The sequence below is a fragment of the Podarcis raffonei genome, chromosome 4, assembly GCF_027172205.1.
Source record: "Podarcis raffonei isolate rPodRaf1 chromosome 4, rPodRaf1.pri, whole genome shotgun sequence".
Classification (NCBI taxonomy): Eukaryota; Metazoa; Chordata; class Lepidosauria; order Squamata; family Lacertidae; genus Podarcis; species Podarcis raffonei.
The window spans coordinates 108,361,465-108,383,563 of record NC_070605.1 but is presented as its reverse complement, the minus strand read 5'-3'; positions in this window follow the sequence as shown (position 1 = coordinate 108,383,563).

The following is a 22,099-nucleotide window of genomic DNA, read 5'->3' as shown; positions in this document are numbered from 1 at the left end:
GGCTTATTTCAATTCGCATGGTGTTTTTTGGGGGTGCATCAGAATCACCCCCAACCGAAGTAAAAAGGTGTTTTGGGTTCCATCTACATAGAAAGAACATCATTGGGCTTATTTCAAATTGCTGTTTATGGGGTTAGAATTCACATTCAACCAAGAATCGCAGAGTGAAATGTTTGTTATCAGCGCAAATCAAGCATAGGTGTTTTGGTTCATTTCAATAGAAAGAGGAGCAATAAGCTTGGATTGCACTTTCGGTGTTGATTCACTCACAAACTGCAAAGCGAAGTGTCATAAGCATAAACAAAGCAAAACAGGTTGTTTTGGGTTCCATCTACATAGAAAGAAGAATCTTGCATTTCGCTCATTTCAACGTCGTGTTCTTTGGTGTTAATGCACATTTACCCAAAAATAGCAAACTGTATGTAATGAGACCAAAATAACAAAAGACCGTCTTTTCGCTTCCATATGCATAGAAAGAAGACGAATAAGCTTCGATTTTGCTTATTTCAATTTGAATGGTGTTATTTCGGTGTGCACCAGATTCACCCCCAACCAAAGCAAAAAGGTATTTTGGGTTCAATCTACATAAAAAGAAGATGAGAACGCTCTGATTGGGCTCATTTCAAATTGTTAGAATGTACATTCAACAAAAAATCGCATAGTGAAATGTTTGTTATCAGCCCAAATCAAGCTTAGGTGTTTTGGTTCGATCTCAATAGAAAGAGGAAGAAGAAGCTTGGATTGCACTTTCGGTGTTCATTCACCCAGAAACTGCAAAGCGAAGTGTCATAAGCATAAACAAAGCAAAACAGATTGTTTTCGGTTACATCTACATAGAAAGAAGAATCTTGCATTTCGCTAATTTCAAAGTTTTGTTCTTTGGTGTTAATGCACATTTACCCAGAAATCGCAAAGTGTGTGTAATGAGATCAAAATTACAAAAGACGGTCTTTTCGCTTCCTTATGCATAGAAAGAAGACGAATATGCTTCGATTGGGCTTATTTCAATTCGCATGGTGTTTTTTGGGGGGTGCATCAGAATCACCCGCAACCGAAGTAAAAAGGTGTTTTGGGTTCCATCTACATAGAAAGAACATCATTGGGCTTATTTCAAATTGGTGTTTATGGGGTTAGAATTCACATTCAACCAAGAATCGCAGAGTGAAATGTTTGTTATCAGCCCAAATCAAGCTTAGGTGTTTTCGTTCAATCTCAATAGAAAGAGGAAGAAGAAGCTTGGATTGCACTTTCGGTGTTCATTAACCCACAAACAGCAAAGCGAAGTGTCATAAGCATAAACAAAGCAAAACAGGTTGTTTTGGGTTCCATCTACATAGAAGAATCTTGCATTTCGCTCATTTCAAAGTCGTGTTCTTTGGTAATGCACATTTACCCAAAAATAGCAAACTGTATGTAATGAGACCAAAATAACAAAAGACCGTCTTTTCGCTTCCATATGCATAGAAAGAAGACGAATAAGCTTCGATTTTGCTTATTTCAATTCGAATGGTGTTATTTCGGTGTGCACCAGAATCATCCCCAACCAAAGCAAAACAGTGTTTTGGCTTCCATCTACATAAAAAGAAGTTGATAACGCATTGGGCTTATTTCAAATTGGTGTTTTTGGGGTTTGAATGCACATTCAACCAAGAATCGTAGAGTGAAATGTTTGTTATCAGCCCAAATCAAGCTTAGGTGTTTTGGTTCGATCTCAATAGAAAGAGGAAGAAGAAGCTTGGATTTCACTTTCGGTGTTCATTCACCCAGAAACAGCAAAGCGAAGTGTCATAAGCATAAACAAAGCAAAACAGATTGTTTTCGGTTCCATCTACATAGAAAGAAGATTCTTGCATTTCGCTAATTTCAAAGTTTTGTTCTTTGGTGTTAATGCACATTTACCCAGAAATCGCAAACTGTATGTAATGAGATCAAAATTACAAAAGACGATCTTTTCGCTTCCTTATGCATAGAAAGAAAACGAATATGCTTCGATTGGGCTTATTTCAATTTGCATGGTATTTTTGGGGGTGCATCAGAATCACCCCCAACCGAAGTAAAAATGTGTTTTGGGTTCCATATACATAGAAAGAACATCATTGGGCTTATTTCAAATTGCTGTTTATGGGGTTAGAATTCACATTCAACCAAGAATCGCAGAGTGAAATGTTTGTTATCATTCCAAATCAAGCATAGGTGTTTTGGTTCATTTCAATAGAAAGAGGAGCAATAAGCTTGGATTGCACTTTCGGTGTTCATTCACCCAGAAACTGCAAAGCGAAGAGTCATAAGCATAAACAAAACAAAACAGGTTGTTTTGGGTTCCATCTACATAGAAAGAAGAATCTTGCATTTCGCTCATTTCAAAGTCGTGTTCTTTGGTAATGCACATTTACCCAAAAATAGCAAACTGTATGTAATGAGACCAAAATAACAAAAGACCGTCTTTTCGCTTCCATATGCATAGAAAGAAGACGAATAAGATTCGATTTTGCTTATTTCAATTTGAATGGTGTTATTTCGGTGTGCACCAGATTCACCCCCAACCAAAGCAAAAAGGTATTTTGGGTTCAATCTACATAAAAAGAAGATGAGAACGCTCTGATTGGGCTCATTTCAAATTGTTAGAATGGACATTCAACAAAAAATCGCATAGTGAAATGTTTGTTATCAGCCCAAATCAAGCTTAGGTGTTTTGGTTCGATCTCAATAGAAAGAGGAAGAAGCAGCTTGGATTGCACTTTCGGTGTTCATTCACCCAGAAACTGCAAAGCAAGTGTCATAAGCCTAAACAAAGCAAAACAGGTTGTTTTCGGTTCCATCTACATAGAAAGAAGAATCTTGCATTTCGCTAATTTCAAAGTTTTGTTCTTTGGTGTTAATGCACATTTACCCAGAAATCGCAAAGTGTATGTAATGAGATCAAAATTACAAAAGACGATCTTTTCGCTTCCTTATGCATAGAAAGAAAACGAATATGCTTCCATTGGGCTTATTTCAATTTGCATGGTATTTTTGGGGGTGCATCAGAATCACCCCCAACCGAAGTAAAAAGGTGTTTTGGGTTCCATATACATAGAAAGAACATCATTGGGCTTATTTCAAATTGGTGTTTATGGGGTTAGAATTCACATTCAACCAAGAATCGCAGAGTGAAATGTTTGTTATCATTCCAAATCAAGCATAGGTGTTTTGGTTCATTTCAATAGAAAGAGGAGCAATAAGCTTGGATTGCACTTTCGGTGTTCATTCACCCACAAACAGCAAAGCGAAGTGTCATAAGCATAAACAAAGCAAAACAGGTTGTTTTGGGTTCCATCTACATAGAAAGAAGAATCTTGCATTTCGCTCATTTCAAAGTCGTGTTCTTTGGTAATGCACATTTACACAAAAATAGCAAACTATGTAATGAGACCAAAATAACAAAAGACCGTCTTTTTGCTTCCATATGCGTAGAAAGAAGACGAATAAGCTTCGATTTTGCTTATTTCAATTCGAATGGTGTTATTTTGGTGTGCACCAGATTCACCCCCAACCAAAGCAAAAAGGTATTTTGGGTTCAATCTACATAAAAAGAAGATGATAACGCTCTGATTGGGCTCATTTCAAATTGTTAGAATGTACATTCAACAAAAAATCGCATAGTGAAATGTTTGTTATCAGCCCAAATCAAGCTTAGGTGTTTTGGTTCGATCTCAATAGAAAGAGGAAGAAGCAGCTTGGATTGCACTTTCGGTGTTCATTCACCCAGAAACTGCAAAGCGAAGTGTCATAAGCCTAAACAAAGCAAAACAGGTTGTTTTGGGTTCCATCTACATAGAAAGAAGAATCTTGCATTTCGCTCATTTCAAAGTCGTGTTCTTTGGTAATGCACATTTACCCAAAAATAGCAAACTGTATGTAATGAGACCAAAATAACAAATGACCGTCTTTTCGCTTCCATATGCATAGAAAGAAGACGAATAAGCTTCGATTTTGCTTCTTTCAATTCGAATGGTGTTATTTCGGTGTGCACCAGAATCATCCCCAACCAAAGCAAAACAGTGTTTTGGCTTCCATCTACATAAAAAGAAGTTGATAACGCATTGGGCTTATTTCAAATTGGTGTTTTTGGGGTTTGAATGCACATTCAACCAAGAATCGTAGAGTGAAATGTTTGTTATCAGCCCAAATCAAGCTTAGGTGTTTTGGTTCGATCTCAATAGAAAGAGGAAGAAGAAGCTTGGATTGCACTTTCGGTGTTCATTCACCCAGAAACTGCAAAGCGAAGTGTCATAAGCATAAACAAAGCAAAACAGATTGTTTTCGGTTCCATCTACATAGAAAGAAGAATCTTGCATTTCGCTAATTTCAAAGTTTTGTTCTTTGGTGTTAATGCACATTTACCCAGAAATCGCAAAGTGTATGTAATGAGATCAAAATTACAAAAGACGGTCTTTTCGCTTCCTTATGCATAGAAAGAAGACGAATATGCTTCGATGGGGCTTATTTCAATTCGCATGGTGTTTTTTGGGGGTGCATCAGAATCACCCCCAACCGAAGTAAAAAGGTGTTTTGGGTTCCATCTACATAGAAAGAACATCATTGGGCTTATTTCAAATTGCTGTTTATGGGGTTAGAATTCACATTCAACCAAGAATCGCAGAGTGAAATGTTTGTTATCAGCGCAAATCAAGCATAGGTGTTTTGGTTCATTTCAATAGAAAGAGGAGCAATAAGCTTGGATTGCACTTTCGGTGTTGATTCACTCACAAACTGCAAAGCGAAGTGTCATAAGCATAAACAAAGCAAAACAGGTTGTTTTGGGTTCCATCTACATAGAAAGAAGAATCTTGCATTTCGCTCATTTCAACGTCGTGTTCTTTGGTGTTAATGCACATTTACCCAAAAATAGCAAACTGTATGTAATGAGACCAAAATAACAAAAGACCGTCTTTTCGCTTCCATATGCATAGAAAGAAGACGAATAAGCTTCGATTTTGCTTATTTCAATTTGAATGGTGTTATTTCGGTGTGCACCAGATTCACCCCCAACCAAAGCAAAAAGGTATTTTGGGTTCAATCTACATAAAAAGAAGATGAGAACGCTCTGATTGGGCTCATTTCAAATTGTTAGAATGTACATTCAACAAAAAATCGCATAGTGAAATGTTTATCAGCCCAAATCAAGCTTAGGTGTGTTGGTTCGATCTCAATAGAAAGAGGAAGAAGCAGCTTGGATTGCACTTTCGGTGTTCATTCACCCAGAAACTGCAAAGCGAAGTGTCATAAGCCTAAACAAAGCAAAACAGGTTGTTTTCGGTTCCATCTACATAGAAAGAAGAATCTTGCATTTCGCTAATTTCAAAGTTTTGTTCTTTGGTGTTAATGCACATTTACCCAGAAATCGCAAAGTGTATGTAATGAGATCAAAATTACAAAAGACGGTCTTTTCGCTTCCTTATGCATAGAAAGAAGACGAATATGCTTCGATGGGGCTTATTTCAATTCGCGTGGTGTTTTTTGGGGGTGCATCAGAATCACCCCCAACCGAAGTAAAAAGGTGTTTTGGGTTCCATCTACATAGAAAGAACATCATTGGGCTTATTTCAAATTGCTGTTTATGGGGTTAGAATTCACATTCAACCAAGAATCGCAGAGTGAAATGTTTGTTATCAGCGCAAATCAAGCATAGGTGTTTTGGTTCATTTCAATAGAAAGAGGAGCAATAAGCTTGGATTGCACTTTCGGTGTTCATTCACCCAGAAACTGCAAAGCGAAGAGTCATAAGCATAAACAAAACAAAACAGGTTGTTTTGGGTTCCATCTACATAGAAAGAAGAATCTTGCATTTCGCTCTTTTCAAAGTCGTGTTCTTTGGTGTTAATGCACATTTACCCAAAAATAGCAAACTGTATGTAATGAGACCAAAATAACAAAAGACCGTCTTTTCGCTTCCATATGCATAGAAAGAAGACGAATAAGCTTCGATTTTGCTTATTTCAATTTGAATGGTGTTATTTCGGTGTGCACCAGATTCACCCCCAACCAAAGCAAAAAGGTATTTTGGGTTCAATCTACATAAAAAGAAGATGAGAACGCTCTGATTGGGCTCATTTCAAATTGTTAGAATGTACATTCAACAAAAAATCGCATAGTGAAATGTTTGTTATCAGCCCAAATCAAGCTTAGGTGTGTTGGTTCGATCTCAATAGAAAGAGGAAGAAGCAGCTTGGATTGCACTTTCGGTGTTCATTCACCCAGAAACTGCAAAGCGAAGTGTCATAAGCCTAAACAAAGCAAAACAGGTTGTTTTCGGTTCCATCTACATAGAAAGAAGAATCTTGCATTTCGCTAATTTCAAAGTTTTGTTCTTTGGTGTTAATGCACATTTACCCAGAAATCGCAAAGTGTATGTAATGAGATCAAAATTACAAAAGACGGTCTTTTCGCTTCCTTATGCATAGAAAGAAGACGAATATGCTTCGATGGGGCTTATATCAATTCGCATGGTGTTTTTTGGGGGTGCATCAGAATCACCCCCAACCGAAGTAAAAAGGTGTTTTGGGTTCCATCTACATAGAAAGAACATCATTGGGCTTATTTCAAATTGCTGTTTATGGGGTTAGAATTCACATTCAACCAAGAATCGCAGAGTGAAATGTTTGTTATCAGCGCAAATCAAGCTTAGGTGTTTTCGTTCATTTCAATAGAAAGAGGAGCAATAAGCTTGGATTGCACTTTCGGTGTTCATTCACCCAGAAACAGCAAAGCGAAGTGTCATAAGCATAAACAAAGCAAAACAGGTTGTTTTGGGTTCCATCTACATAGAAAGAAGAATCTTGCATTTCGCTCATTTCAAAGTCGTGTTCTTTGGTAATGCACATTTACACAAAAATAGCAAACTATGTAATGAGACCAAAATAACAAAAGACCGTCTTTTTGCTTCCATATGCGTAGAAAGAAGACGAATAAGCTTCGATTTTGCTTATTTCAATTCGAATGGTGTTATTTTGGTGTGCACCAGATTCACCCCCAACCAAAGCAAAAAGGTATTTTGGGTTCAATCTACATAAAAAGAAGATGAGAACGCTCTGATTGGGCTCATTTCAAATTCTTAGAATGTACATTCAACAAAAAAATCGCATAGTGAAATGTTTGTTATCAGCCCAAATCAAGCTTAGGTGTTTTGGTTCAATCTCAATAGAAAGAGGAAGAAGCAGCTTGGATTGCACTTTCGGTGTTCATTCACCCAGAAACTGCAAAGCAAGTGTCATAAGCCTAAACAAAGCAAAACAGGTTGTTTTCGGTTCCATCTACATAGAAAGAAGAATCTTGCATTTCGCTAATTTCAAAGTTTTGTTCTTTGGTGTTAATGCACATTTACCCAGAAATCGCAAAGTGTATGTAATGAGACCAAAATAACAAATGACCGTCTTTTCGCTTCCATATGCATAGAAAGAAGACGAATAAGCTTCGATTTTGCTTCTTTCAATTCGAATGGTGTTATTTCGGTGTGCACCAGAATCATCCCCAACCAAAGCAAAACAGTGTTTTGGCTTCCATCTACATAAAAAGAAGTTGATAACGCATTGGGCTTATTTCAAATTGGTGTTTTTGGGGTTTGAATGCACATTCAACCAAGAATCGTAGAGTGAAATGTTTGTTATCAGCCCAAATCAAGCTTAGGTGTTTTGGTTCGATCTCAATAGAAAGAGGAAGAAGAAGCTTGGATTGCACTTTCGGTGTTCATTCACCCAGAAACTGCAAAGCGAAGTGTCATAAGCATAAACAAAGCAAAACAGATTGTTTTCGGTTCCATCTACATAGAAAGAAGAATCTTGCATTTCGCTAATTTCAAAGTTTTGTTCTTTGGTGTTAATGCACATTTACCCAGAAATCGCAAAGTGTATGTAATGAGATCAAAATTACAAAAGACGGTCTTTTCGCTTCCTTATGCATAGAAAGAAGACGAATATGCTTCGATGGGGCTTATTTCAATTCGCATGGTGTTTTTTGGGGGTGCATCAGAATCACCCCCAACCGAAGTAAAAAGGTGTTTTGGGTTCCATCTACATAGAAAGAACATCATTGGGCTTATTTCAAATTGCTGTTTATGGGGTTAGAATTCACATTCAACCAAGAATCGCAGAGTGAAATGTTTGTTATCAGCGCAAATCAAGCATAGGTGTTTTGGTTCATTTCAATAGAAAGAGGAGCAATAAGCTTGGATTGCACTTTCGGTGTTGATTCACTCACAAACTGCAAAGCGAAGTGTCATAAGCATAAACAAAGCAAAACAGGTTGTTTTGGGTTCCATCTACATAGAAAGAAGAATCTTGCATTTCGCTCATTTCAACGTCGTGTTCTTTGGTGTTAATGCACATTTACCCAAAAATAGCAAACTGTATGTAATGAGACCAAAATAACAAAAGACCGTCTTTTCGCTTCCATATGCATAGAAAGAAGACGAATAAGCTTCGATTTTGCTTATTTCAATTTGAATGGTGTTATTTCGGTGTGCACCAGATTCACCCCCAACCAAAGCAAAAAGGTATTTTGGGTTCAATCTACATAAAAAGAAGATGAGAACGCTCTGATTGGGCTCATTTCAAATTGTTAGAATGTACATTCAACAAAAAATCGCATAGTGAAATGTTTATCAGCCCAAATCAAGCTTAGGTGTGTTGGTTCGATCTCAATAGAAAGAGGAAGAAGCAGCTTGGATTGCACTTTCGGTGTTCATTCACCCAGAAACTGCAAAGCGAAGTGTCATAAGCCTAAACAAAGCAAAACAGGTTGTTTTCGGTTCCATCTACATAGAAAGAAGAATCTTGCATTTCGCTAATTTCAAAGTTTTGTTCTTTGGTGTTAATGCACATTTACCCAGAAATCGCAAAGTGTATGTAATGAGATCAAAATTACAAAAGACGGTCTTTTCGCTTCCTTATGCATAGAAAGAAGACGAATATGCTTCGATGGGGCTTATTTCAATTCGCGTGGTGTTTTTTGGGGGTGCATCAGAATCACCCCCAACCGAAGTAAAAAGGTGTTTTGGGTTCCATCTACATAGAAAGAACATCATTGGGCTTATTTCAAATTGCTGTTTATGGGGTTAGAATTCACATTCAACCAAGAATCGCAGAGTGAAATGTTTGTTATCAGCGCAAATCAAGCATAGGTGTTTTGGTTCATTTCAATAGAAAGAGGAGCAATAAGCTTGGATTGCACTTTCGGTGTTCATTCACCCAGAAACTGCAAAGCGAAGAGTCATAAGCATAAACAAAACAAAACAGGTTGTTTTGGGTTCCATCTACATAGAAAGAAGAATCTTGCATTTCGCTCTTTTCAAAGTCGTGTTCTTTGGTGTTAATGCACATTTACCCAAAAATAGCAAACTGTATGTAATGAGACCAAAATAACAAAAGACCGTCTTTTCGCTTCCATATGCATAGAAAGAAGACGAATAAGCTTCGATTTTGCTTATTTCAATTTGAATGGTGTTATTTCGGTGTGCACCAGATTCACCCCCAACCAAAGCAAAAAGGTATTTTGGGTTCAATCTACATAAAAAGAAGATGAGAACGCTCTGATTGGGCTCATTTCAAATTGTTAGAATGTACATTCAACAAAAAATCGCATAGTGAAATGTTTGTTATCAGCCCAAATCAAGCTTAGGTGTGTTGGTTCGATCTCAATAGAAAGAGGAAGAAGCAGCTTGGATTGCACTTTCGGTGTTCATTCACCCAGAAACTGCAAAGCGAAGTGTCATAAGCCTAAACAAAGCAAAACAGGTTGTTTTCGGTTCCATCTACATAGAAAGAAGAATCTTGCATTTCGCTAATTTCAAAGTTTTGTTCTTTGGTGTTAATGCACATTTACCCAGAAATCGCAAAGTGTATGTAATGAGATCAAAATTACAAAAGACGGTCTTTTCGCTTCCTTATGCATAGAAAGAAGACGAATATGCTTCGATTGGGCTTATTTCAATTTGCATGGTATTTTTGGGGGTGCATCAGAATCACCCCCAACCGAAGTAAAAAGGTGTTTTGGGTTCCATCTACATAGAAAGAACATCATTGGGCTTATTTCAAATTGCTGTTTATGGGGTTAGAATTCACATTCAACCAAGAATCGCAGAGTGAAATGTTTGTTATCAGCGCAAATCAAGCTTAGGTGTTTTCGTTCATTTCAATAGAAAGAGGAGCAATAAGCTTGGATTGCACTTTCGGTGTTCATTCACCCAGAAACTGCAAAGCGAAGAGTCATAAGCATAAACAAAACAAAACAGGTTGTTTTGGGTTCCATCTACATAGAAAGAAGAATCTTGCATTTCGCTCATTTCAAAGTCGTGTTCTTTGGTAATGCACATTTACCCAATAATAGCAAACTGTATGTAATGAGACCAAAATAACAAAAGACCGTCTTTTCGCTTCCATATGCATAGAAAGAAGACGAATAAGCTTCGATTTTGCTTATTTCAATTTGAATGGTGTTATTTCGGTGTGCACCAGATTCACCCCCAACCAAAGCAAAAAGGTATTTTGGGTTCAATCTACATAAAAAGAAGATGAGAACGCTCTGATTGGGCTCATTTCAAATTGTTAGAATGTACATTCAACAAAAAATCGCATAGTGAAATGTTTGTTATCAGCCCAAATCAAGCTTAGGTGTTTTGGTTCGATCTCAATAGAAAGAGGAAGAAGCAGCTTGGATTGCACTTTCGGTGTTCATTCACCCAGAAACTGCAAAGCAAGTGTCATAAGCCTAAACAAAGCAAAACAGGTTGTTTTCGGTTCCATCTACATAGAAAGAAGAATCTTGCATTTCGCTAATTTCAAAGTTTTGTTCTTTGGTGTTAATGCACATTTACCCAGAAATCGCAAAGTGTATGTAATGAGATCAAAATTACAAAAGACGATCTTTTCGCTTCCTTATGCATAGAAAGAAAACGAATATGCTTCCATTGGGCTTATTTCAATTTGCATGGTATTTTTGGGGGTGCATCAGAATCACCCCCAACCGAAGTAAAAAGGTGTTTTGGGTTCCATATACATAGAAAGAACATCATTGGGCTTATTTCAAATTGGTGTTTATGGGGTTAGAATTCACATTCAACCAAGAATCGCAGAGTGAAATGTTTGTTATCATTCCAAATCAAGCATAGGTGTTTTGGTTCATTTCAATAGAAAGAGGAGCAATAAGCTTGGATTGCACTTTCGGTGATCATTCACCCACAAACAGCAAAGCGAAGTGTCATAAGCATAAACAAAGCAAAACAGGTTGTTTTGGGTTCCATCTACATAGAAAGAAGAATCTTGCATTTCGCTCATTTCAAAGTCGTGTTCTTTGGTAATGCACATTTACACAAAAATAGCAAACTATGTAATGAGACCAAAATAACAAAAGACCGTCTTTTTGCTTCCATATGCGTAGAAAGAAGACGAATAAGCTTCGATTTTGCTTATTTCAATTCGAATGGTGTTATTTTGGTGTGCACCAGATTCACCCCCAACCAAAGCAAAAAGGTATTTTGGGTTCAATCTACATAAAAAGAAGATGAGAACGCTCTGATTGGGCTCATTTCAAATTCTTAGAATGTACATTCAACAAAAAAATCGCATAGTGAAATGTTTGTTATCAGCCCAAATCAAGCTTAGGTGTTTTGGTTCGATCTCAATAGAAAGAGGAAGAAGCAGCTTGGATTGCACTTTCGGTGTTCATTCACCCAGAAACTGCAAAGCGAAGTGTCATAAGCCTAAACAAAGCAAAACAGGTTGTTTTCGGTTCCATCTACATAGAAAGAAGAATCTTGCATTTCGCTAATTTCAAAGTTTTGTTCTTTGGTGTTAATGCACATTTACCCAGAAATCGCAAAGTGTGTGTAATGAGATCAAAATTACAAAAGACGGTCTTTTCGCTTCCTTATGCATAGAAAGAAGACGAATATGCTTCGATTGGGCTTATTTCAATTCGCATGGTGTTTTTTGGGGGGTGCATCAGAATCACCCGCAACCGAAGTAAAAAGGTGTTTTGGGTTCCATATACATAGAAAGAACATCATTGGGCTTATTTCAAATTGGTGTTTATGGGGTTAGAATTCACATTCAACCAAGAATCGCAGAGTGAAATGTTTGTTATCAGCCCAAATCAAGCTTAGGTGTTTTCGTTCAATCTCAATAGAAAGAGGAAGAAGAAGCTTGGATTGCACTTTCGGTGTTCATTAACCCACAAACAGCAAAGCGAAGTGTCATAAGCATAAACAAAGCAAAACAGGTTGTTTTGGGTTCCATCTACATAGAAAGAAGAATCTTGCATTTCGCTCATTTCAAAGTCGTGTTCTTTGGTAATGCACATTTACCCAAAAATAGCAAAGTGTATGTAATGAGACCAAAATAACAAGTGTCAGAGGCTCAGGAGCAGAAGAGCAGGGGAGAGAGCAAATAGAGAGCGGAGGAGAGGAATCAGAGGGGAGCGTAGGGGAATATGACAGTGGACCGAGAGATTCCATGAGCTTCTCCAGCGAATCAGAAGATTCCCAGGAGGGGGCGCCTATGGTAAGGGCGAGGCGAATCCCAGAGGGGACGATCCATAAACAGGGAACCAGAGGGGAGTCCCAAAGGAGTAGCGGAGAAGTAGGGCCAGTTCCCCCACCAGAGCACAGTGGGGGAGAAGAGGCATGGGAGTCAGGACCAGCGTCTCCTCCATCGGGGAGTGGGGAGACGGAGGGAAGGGCAGGTCCAGCTAGCCTCCCCGAAAGGGGGAGCAGTGACACAAGTGTAACGGTCAGAAGGAAAGTGGGAGGCTGCGCGCGCGCGCCAAGTTCAAATGTGGAGGAGCGCGGGACAGCAGAAAACCCGGATTGGGAGCCAGGTCCTAAAGCCCGAAAGAGGGGGGAGGAGGAGTCGGGAGAATCAGCGTCAGAAGAATCTCGGAGGGCAGAGACTCCGACTAGCAGAAGGACCCAGAGAAAGAAGGAACAGAGGAAGAGGTGGAGTAAAGCTAGAATCTTAAGCTGGTGTCAGGGGGGCGGAGATTCAGATGGGACTTCTATGATCTGACGGATAGATGTAGCGTTGCGCGCTGCACGTCTGGAAATGAGACTGAACTTCAATAAAGACTTTTGAACTTGAGCAAGAAGCAGCGTTGGTCTTGTGTGAGCTGGGACCTTGGGCAGCGCTGACAACAAGACACCGTCTTTCCGTTTCCATATGCGTAGAAAGAAGACGAATAAGCTTCGATTTTGCTTATTTCAATTCGAATGGTGTTATTTTGGTGTGCACCAGATTCACCCCCAACGAAAGCAAAAAGGTATTTTGGGTTTAATCTACATAAAAAGAAGATGAGAACGCTCTGATTGGGCTCATTTCAAATTCTTAGAATGTACATTCAACAAAAAATCGCATAGTGAAATGTTTGTTATCAGCCCAAATCAAGCTTAGGTGTTTTGGTTCGATCTCAATAGAAAGAGGAAGAAGCAGCTTGGATTGCACTTTCGGTGTTCATTCACCCAGAAACTGCAAAGCGAAGTGTCATAAGCATAAACAAAGCAAAACAGATTGTTTTCGGTTCCATCTACATAGAAAGAAGAATCTTGCATTTCGCTAATTTCAAAGTTTTGTTCTTTGGTGTTAATGCACATTTACCCAGAAATCGCAAAGTGTGTGTAATGAGATCAAAATTACAAAAGACGATCTTTTCGCTTCCTTAAGCATAGAAAGAAGACGAATATGCTTCGATTGGGCTTATTTCAATTCGCATGGTGTTTTTTGGGGGGTGCATCAGAATCACCCGCAACCGTAGTAAAAAGGTGTTTTGGGTTCCATATACATAGAAAGAACATCATTGGGCTTATTTCAAATTGGTGTTTATGGGGTTAGAATTCACATTCAACCAAGAATCGCAGAGTGAAATGTTTGTTATCAGCCCAAATCAAGCTTAGGTGTTTTGGTTCAATCTCAATAGAAAGAGTAAGAAGAAGCTTGGATTGCACTTTCGGTGTTCATTCACCCACAAACAGCAAAGCGAAGTGTCATAAGCATAAACAAAGCAAAACAGGTTGTTTTGGGTTCCATCTACATAGAAAGAAGAATCTTGCATTTCGCTCATTTCAAAGTCGTGTTCTTTGGTAATGCACATTTACCCAAAAATAGCAAACTGTATGTAATGAGACCAAAATAACAAAAGACCGTCTTTTCGCTTCCATATGCATAGAAAGAAGACGAATAAGCTTCGATTTGGCTTATTTCAATTCGAATGGTGTTATTTCGGTGTGCACCAGAATCATCCCCAACCAAAGCAAAACAGTGTTTTGGCTTCCATCTACATAAAAAGAAGTTGATAACGCATTGGGCTTATTTCAAATTGGTGTTTTTGGGGTTTGAATGCACATTCAACCAAGAATCGTAGAGTGAAATGTTTGTTATCAGCCCAAATCAAGCTTAGGTGTTTTGGTTCGATCTCAATAGAAAGAGGAAGAAGAAGCTTGGATTGCACTTTCGGTGTTCATTCACCCACAAACAGCAAAGCGAAGTGTCATAAGCATAAACAAAGCAAAACAGATTGTTTTCGGTTCCATCTACATAGAAGGAAGATTCTTGCATTTCGCTAATTTCAAAGTTTTGTTCTTTGGTGTTAATGCACATTTACCCAAAAATAGCAAACTGTATGTAATGAGATCAAAATTACAAAAGACGATCTTTTGGCTTCCTTATGCATAGAAAGAAAACGAATATGCTTCGATTGGGCTTATTTCAATTTGCATGGTATTTTTGGGGGTGCATCAGAATCACCCCCAACCGAAGTAAAAAGGTGTTTTGGGTTCCATATACATAGAAAGAACATCATTGGGCTTATTTCAAATTGCTGTTTATGGGGTTAGAATTCACATTCAACCAAGAATCGCAGAGTGAAATGTTTGTTATCAGCCCAAATCAAGCATAGGTGTTTTGGTTCATTTCAATAGAAAGAGGAGCAATAAGCTTGGATTGCACTTTCGGTGTTCATTCACCCAGAAACTGCAAAGCGAAGTGTCATAAGAATAAACAAAGCAAAACAGATTGTTTTCGGTTCCATCTACATAGAAAGAAGAATCTTGCATTTCGCTAATTTCAAAGTTTTGTTCTTTGGTGTTAATGCACATTTACCCAGAAATCGCAAAGTGTATGTAATGAGATCAAAATTACAAAAGACGGTCTTTTCGCTTCCTTATGCATAGAAAGAAGACGAATATGCTTCGATGGGGCTTATTTCAATTCGCATGGTGTTTTTTGGGGGTGCATCAGAATCACCCCCAACCGAAGTAAAAAGGTCTTTTGGGTTCCATCTACATAGAAAGAACATCATTGGGCTTATTTCAAATTGCTGTTTATGGGGTTAGAATTCACATTCAACCAAGAATCGCAGAGTGAAATGTTTGTTATCAGCGCAAATCAAGCATAGGTGTTTTGGTTCATTTCAATAGAAAGAGGAGCAATAAGCTTGGATTGCACTTTCGGTGTTCATTCACCCAGAAACTGCAAAGCGAAGAGTCATAAGCATAAACAAAACAAAACAGGTTGTTTTGGGTTCCATCTACATAGAAAGAAGAATCTTGCATTTCGCTCATTTCAAAGTCGTGTTCTTTGGTAATGCACATTTACCCAAAAATAGCAAACTGTATGTAATGAGACCAAAATAACAAAAGACCGTCTTTTCGCTTCCATATGCATAGAAAGAAGACGAATAAGCTTCGATTTTGCTTATTTCAATTTGAATGGTGTTATTTCGGTGTGCACCAGATTCACCCCCAACCAAAGCAAAAAGGTATTTTGGGTTCAATCTACATAAAAAGAAGATGAGAACGCTCTGATTGGGCTCATTTCAAATTGTTAGAATGTACATTCAACAAAAAATCGCATAGTGAAATGTTTGTTATCAGCCCAAATCAAGCTTAGGTGTTTTGGTTCGATCTCAATAGAAAGAGGAAGAAGCAGCTTGGATTGCACTTTCGGTGTTCATTCACCCAGAAACTGCAAAGCAAGTGTCATAAGCCTAAACAAAGCAAAACAGGTTGTTTTCGGTTCCATCTACATAGAAAGAAGAATCTTGCATTTCGCTAATTTCAAAGTTTTGTTCTTTGGTGTTAATGCACATTTACCCAGAAATCGCAAAGTGTGTGTAATGAGATCAAAATTACAAAAGACGGTCTTTTCGCTTCCTTGTGCATAGAAAGAAGACGAATATGCTTCGATTGGGCTTATTTCAATTCGCATGGTGTTTTTTGGGGGGTGCATCAGAATCACCCGCAACCGAAGTAAAAAGGTGTTTTGGGTTCCATATACATAGAAAGAACATCATTGGGCTTATTTCAAATTGGTGTTTATGGGGTTAGAATTCACATTCAACCAAGAATCGCAGAGTGAAATGTTTGTTATCAGCCCAAATCAAGCTTAGGTGTTTTCGTTCAATCTCAATAGAAAGAGGAAGAAGAAGCTTGGATTGCACTTTCGGTGTTCATTAACCCACAAACAGCAAAGCGAAGTGTCATAAGCATAAACAAAGCAAAACAGGTTGTTTTGGGTTCCATCTACATAGAAAGAAGAATCTTGCATTTCGCTCATTTCAAAGTCGTGTTCTTTGGTAATGCACATTTACCCAAAAATAGCAAACTGTATGTAATGAGACCAAAATAACAAAAGACCGTCTTTTCGCTTCCATATGCATAGAAAGAAGACGAATAAGCTTCGATTTGGCTTATTTCAATTCGAATGGTGTTATTTCGGTGTGCACCAGAATCATCCCCAACCAAAGCAAAACAGTGTTTTGGCTTCCATCTACATAAAAAGAAGTTGATAACGCATTGGGCTTATTTCAAATTGGTGTTTTTGGGGTTTGAATGCACATTCAACCAAGAATCGTAGAGTGAAATGTTTGTTATCAGCCCAAATCAAGCTTAGGTGTTTTGGTTCGATCTCAATAGAAAGAGGAAGAAGAAGCTTGGATTGCACTTTCGGTGTTCATTCACCCACAAACAGCAAAGCGAAGTGTCATAAGCATAAACAAAGCAAAACAGATTGTTTTCGGTTCCATCTACATAGAAAGAAGATTCTTGCATTTCGCTAATTTCAAAGTTTTGTTCTTTGGTGTTAATGCACATTTACCCAAAAATAGCAAACTGTATGTAATGAGATCAAAATTACAAAAGACGATCTTTTCGCTTCCTTATGCATAGAAAGAAAACGAATATGCTTCGATTGGGCTTATTTCAATTTGCATGGTATTTTTGGGGGTGCATCAGAATCACCCCCAACCGAAGTAAAAAGGTGTTTTGGGTTCCATATACATAGAAAGAACATCATTGGGCTTATTTCAAATTGCTGTTTATGGGGTTAGAATTCACATTCAACCAAGAATCGCAGAGTGAAATGTTTGTTATCAGCGCAAATCAAGCATAGGTGTTTTGGTTCATTTCAATAGAAAGAGGAGCAATAAGCTAGGATTGCACTTTCGGTGTTCATTCACCCAGAAACTGCAAAGCGAAGAGTCATAAGCATAAACAAAACAAAACAGGTTGTTTTGGGTTCCATCTACATAGAAAGAAGAATCTTGCATTTCGCTCATTTCAAAGTCGTGTTCTTTGGTAATGCACATTTACACAAAAATAGCAAACTGTATGTAATGAGACCAAAATAACAAAAGACCGTCTTTTCGCTTCCATATGCATAGAAAGAAGACGAATAAGCTTCGATTTTGCTTATTTCAATTTGAATGGTGTTATTTCGGTGTGCACCAGATTCACCCCCAACCAAAGCAAAAAGGTATTTTGGGTTCAATCTACATAAAAAGAAGATGAGAACGCTCTGATTGGGCTCATTTCAAATTGTTAGAATGTACATTCAACAAAAAATCGCATAGTGAAATGTTTGTTATCAGCCCAAATCAAGCTTAGGTGTTTTGGTTCGATCTCAATAGAAAGAGGAAGAAGCAGCTTGGATTGCACTTTCGGTGTTCATTCACCCAGAAACTGCAAAGCAAGTGTCATAAGCCTAAACAAAGCAAAACAGGTTGTTTTCGGTTCCATCTACATAGAAAGAAGAATCTTGCATTTCGCTAATTTCAAAGTTTTGTTCTTTGGTGTTAATGCACATTTACCCAGAAATCGCAAAGTGTATGTAATGAGATCAAAATTACAAAAGACGATCTTTTCGCTTCCTTATGCATAGAAAGAAGACGAATATGCTTCCATTTGGCTTATTTCAATTTGCATGGTATTTTTGGGGGTGCATCAGAATCACCCCCAACCGAAGTAAAAAGGTGTTTTGGGTTCCATATACATAGAAAGAACATCATTGGGCTTATTTCAAATTGGTGTTTATGGGGTTAGAATTCACATTCAACCAAGAATCGCAGAGTGAAATGTTTGTTATCATTCCAAATCAAGCATAGGTGTTTTGGTTCATTTCAATAGAAAGAGGAGCAATAAGCTTGGATTGCACTTTCGGTGTTCATTCACCCACAAACAGCAAAGCGAAGTGTCATAAGCATAAACAAAGCAAAACAGGTTGTTTTGGGTTCCATCTACATAGAAAGAAGAATCTTGCATTTCGCTCATTTCAAAGTCGTGTTCTTTGGTAATGCACATTTACACAAAAATAGCAAACTGTATGTAATGAGACCAAAATAACAAAAGACCGTCTTTTCGCTTCCATATGCGTAGAAAGAAGACGAATAAGCTTCGATTTTGCTTATTTCAATTCGAATGGTGTTATTTTGGTGTGCACCAGATTCACCCCCAACGAAAGCAAAAAGGTATTTTGGGTTCAATCTACATAAAAAGAAGATGAGAACGCTCTGATTGGGCTCATTTCAAATTGTTAGAATTTACATTCAACAAAAAATCGCATAGTGAAATGTTTGTTATCAGCCCAAATCAAGCTTAGGTGTTTTGGTTCGATCTCAATAGAAAGAGGAAGAAGCAGCTTGGATTGCACTTTCGGTGTTCATTCACCCAGAAACTGCAAAGCGAAGTGTCATAAGCATAAACAAAGCAAAACAGGTTGTTTTGGGTTCCATCTACATAGAAAGAAGAATCTTGCATTTCGCTAATTTCAAAGTTTTGTTCTTTGGTGTTAATGCACATTTACCCAGAAATCGCAAAGTGTATGTAATGAGATCAAAATTACAAAAGACGATCTTTTCGCTTCCTTATGCATAGAAAGAAGACGAATATGCTTCGATTGGGCTTATTTCAATTCGCATGGTGATTTTGGGGGTGCATCAGAATCACCCGCAACCGAAGTAAAAAGGTGTTTTGGGTTCCATATAAATAGAAAGAACATCATTGGGCTTATTTCAAATTGGTGTTTATGGGGTTAGAATTCACATTCAACAAAAAATCGCAGAGTGAAATGTTTGTTATCAGCCCAAATCAAGCATAGGTGTTTTGGTTCATTTCAATAGAAAGAGGAGCAATAAGCTTGGATTGCACTTTCGGTGTTCATTCACCCACAAACAGCAAAGCGAAGTGTCATAAGCATAAACAAAGCAAAACAGGTTGTTTTGGGTTCCATCTACATAGAAAGAAGAATCTTGCATTTCGCTCATTTCAAAGTCGTGTTCTTTGGTAATGCACATTTACACAAAAATAGCAAACTGTATGTAATGAGACCAAAATAACAAAAGACCGTCTTTTTGCTTCCATATGCGTAGAAAGAAGACGAATAAGCTTCGATTTTGCTTATTTCAATTCGAATGGTGTTATTTTGGTGTGCACCAGATTCACCCCCAACCAAAGCAAAAAGGTATTTTGGGTTCAATCTACATAAAAAGAAGTTGAGAACGCTCTGATTGGGCTCATTTCAAATTGTTAGAATTTACATTCAACAAAAAATCGCATAGTGAAATGTTTGTTATCAGCCCAAATCAAGCTTAGGTGTTTTGGTTCGATCTCAATAGAAAGAGGAAGAAGCAGCTTGGATTGCACTTTCGGTGTTCATTCACCCAGAAACTGCAAAGCGAAGTGTCATAAGCATAAACAAAGCAAAACAGGTTGTTTTGGGTTCCATCTACATAGAAAGAAGAATCTTGCATTTCGCTCATTTCAAAGTCGTGTTCTTTGGTAATGCACATTTATCCAAAAATAGCAAAGTGTATGTAATGAGACCAAAACAACAAGACACGGTCTTTCCGTTTCCATATGCGTAGAAAGAAGACGAATAAGCTTCGATTTTGCTTATTTCAATTCGAATGGTGTTATTTTGGTGTGCACCAGATTCACCCCCAACCAAAGCAAAAAGGTATTTTGGGTTCAATCTACATAAAAAGAAGATGAGAACTCTCTGATTGGGCTCATTTCAAATTGTTAGAATGTACATTCAACAAAAAATCGCATAGTGAAATGTTTGTTATCAGCCCAAATCAAGCTTAGGTGTTTTGGTTCGATCTCAATAGAAAGAGGAAGAAGCAGCTTGGATTGCACTTTCGGTGTTCATTCACCCAGAAACTGCAAAGCAAGTGTCATAAGCCTAAACAAAGCAAAACAGGTTGTTTTCGGTTCCATCTACATAGAAAGAAGAATCTTGCATTTCGCTAATTTCAAAGTTTTGTTCTTTGGTGTTAATGCACATTTACCCAGAAATCGCAAAGTGTATGTAATGAGATCAAAATTACAAAAGACGATCTTTTCGCTTCCTTATGCATAGAAAGAAGACGAATATGCTTCGATTGGGCTTATTTCAATTCGCATGGTGATTTTGGGGGTGCATCAGAATCACCCGCAACCGAAGTAAAAAGGTGTTTTGGGTTCCATATAAATAGAAAGAACATCATTGGGCTTATTTCAAATTGGTGTTTATGGGGTTAGAATTCACATTCAACCAAGAATCGCAGAGTGAAATGTTTGTTATCATTCCAAATCAAGCATAGGTGTTTTGGTTCATTTCAATAGAAAGAGGAGCAATAAGCTTGGATTGCACTTTCGGTGTTCATTCACCCACAAACAGCAAAGCGAAGTGTCATAAGCATAAACAAAGCAAAACAGGTTGTTTTGGGTTCCATCTACATAGAAAGAAGAATCTTGCATTTCGCTCATTTCAAAGTCGTGTTCTTTGGTAATGCACATTTACACAAAAATAGCAAACTGTATGTAATGAGACCAAAATAACAAAAGACCGTCTTTTCGCTTCCATATGCGTAGAAAGAAGACGAATAAGCTTCGATTTTGCTTATTTCAATTCGAATGGTGTTATTTTGGTGTGCACCAGATTCACCCCCAACGAAAGCAAAAAGGTATTTTGGGTTCAATCTACATAAAAAGAAGATGAGAACGCTCTGATTGGGCTCATTTCAAATTGTTAGAATTTACATTCAACAAAAAATCGCATAGTGAAATGTTTGTTATCAGCCCAAATCAAGCTTAGGTGTTTTGGTTCGATCTCAATAGAAAGAGGAAGAAGCAGCTTGGATTGCACTTTCGGTGTTCATTCACCCAGAAACTGCAAAGCGAAGTGTCATAAGCCTAAACAAAGCAAAACAGGTTGTTTTGGGTTCCATCTACATAGAAAGAAGAATCTTGCATTTCGCTCATTTCAAAGTCGTGTTCTTTGGTAATGCACATTTATCCAAAAATAGCAAAGTGTATGTAATGAGACCAAAACAACAAGACACGGTCTTTCCGTTTCCATATGCGTAGAAAGAAGACGAATAAGCTTCGATTTTGCTTATTTCAATTCGAATGGTGTTATTTTGGTGTGCACCAGATTCACCCCCAACCAAAGCAAAAAGGTATTTTGGGTTCAATCTACATAAAAAGAAGATGAGAACTCTCTGATTGGGCTCATTTCAAATTGTTAGAATGTACATTCAACAAAAAATCGCATAGTGAAATGTTTGTTATCAGCCCAAATCAAGCTTAGGTGTTTTGGTTCGATCTCAATAGAAAGAGGAAGAAGCAGCTTGGATTGCACTTTCGGTGTTCATTCACCCAGAAACTGCAAAGCAAGTGTCATAAGCCTAAACAAAGCAAAACAGGTTGTTTTCGGTTCCATCTACATAGAAAGAAGAATCTTGCATTTCGCTAATTTCAAAGTTTTGTTCTTTGGTGTTAATGCACATTTACCCAGAAATCGCAAAGTGTATGTAATGA